Source organism: Penaeus monodon, chromosome 24, assembly GCF_015228065.2.
Source record: "Penaeus monodon isolate SGIC_2016 chromosome 24, NSTDA_Pmon_1, whole genome shotgun sequence".
Lineage (NCBI taxonomy): Eukaryota > Metazoa > Arthropoda > Malacostraca > Decapoda > Penaeidae > Penaeus > Penaeus monodon.
In genome coordinates this window covers 9,761,916-9,762,787 of record NC_051409.1, presented here as the reverse complement: position 1 = coordinate 9,762,787, position 872 = coordinate 9,761,916, and the positions used below count along the sequence as shown (strand labels likewise).

Below are 872 nucleotides of genomic sequence, written 5' to 3'. Positions count from 1 at the left end.
CGATTGAAGAATATTTGAAAATACTTCGAAAGATGAGTGCGTGTAACTGAGTAAATAAACAATCTCCAAGAAATGCAAGGACACAAAGCAAAATAAAAAGGAAAGAGAGAGAAAACGTGGCAAAGAAAAAGATAAGAAATATAGAGTCCCATACCCTCCCCTTTTCCCTTCCTCGCCCTTCAATCCTTATCTTTTCTATTAATTCCTTCCCCTCTCCCGTCCCCCCTCAATCCTTTCCACCTCCTTCCCCTTCACCTCTTTCCAACTCTCCACTTCCTTCATTTTCCCCCTTTTCACTTCCATCTGCCTCCTTCATCTCCCCTCATTCACTTCCCTCTGCCTCCTTCATCTCCCCTCATTCACTTCCCTCTGCCTCCTTCATCTCCCCTCATTCACTTCCCTCTGCCTCCTTCATTCTCCCCTCACTCCTCTTCATCCCGCCCTTCCTCCCTCCCCTCTTCCCCTCCTCAACCCGCCCCCTCTAAAAATGGGAAAAGGAGGAAACGTGAGGGAACTTCTTGCTTCGAGGAAGGTGAGGATAATCCTCATCGCCTTGGCCATGGTTCTGCTAGCCGGACTCACTGTCATGGGAGTCCTCTTACACAACTGGGAACCCGACATTGTTGTCAGACCCCCGCACGCCGAAGCGCCTTGTCTTGTTTCTGGTAGGGGATTTTTTGTGCTGTTTGTAGAAAATACATTTGTTTGTGTTTTTTTTTTAAATGGTTCTAGGAGTCTTATTAGTACGAGGGAAGTTTTAATACACGATAGGGAAGCAGACAGCGGCCCCAGTACTATTGCCAGATCCCAACACGGCGAAGCACCTTGTCTTGTTTCTGGTAGGGGATTTTTGTACTGTCTGTAGATTCATT

The 872-nt window shown here is 47.0% G+C and overlaps 1 protein-coding gene and 1 long non-coding RNA gene across 2 annotated transcripts in view; both read left to right on the top strand.

Annotated features, from left to right (window-relative positions):
* The window catches only part of LOC119588549, a 1,744-nt gene extending 1,614 nt beyond the window's left edge, over positions 1–130 (top strand). Inside the window, exon 2 of the long non-coding RNA XR_005230110.1 lies at positions 10–130. This is a non-coding gene — a long non-coding RNA (uncharacterized LOC119588549). The remainder of the gene's footprint in view (positions 1–9) is intronic.
* The window catches only part of LOC119588548 (maltase-glucoamylase, intestinal-like), a gene marked incomplete at both ends in the record, with an annotated part of 20,825 nt that overhangs the window by 6,326 nt on the left and 13,627 nt on the right, over positions 1–872 (top strand).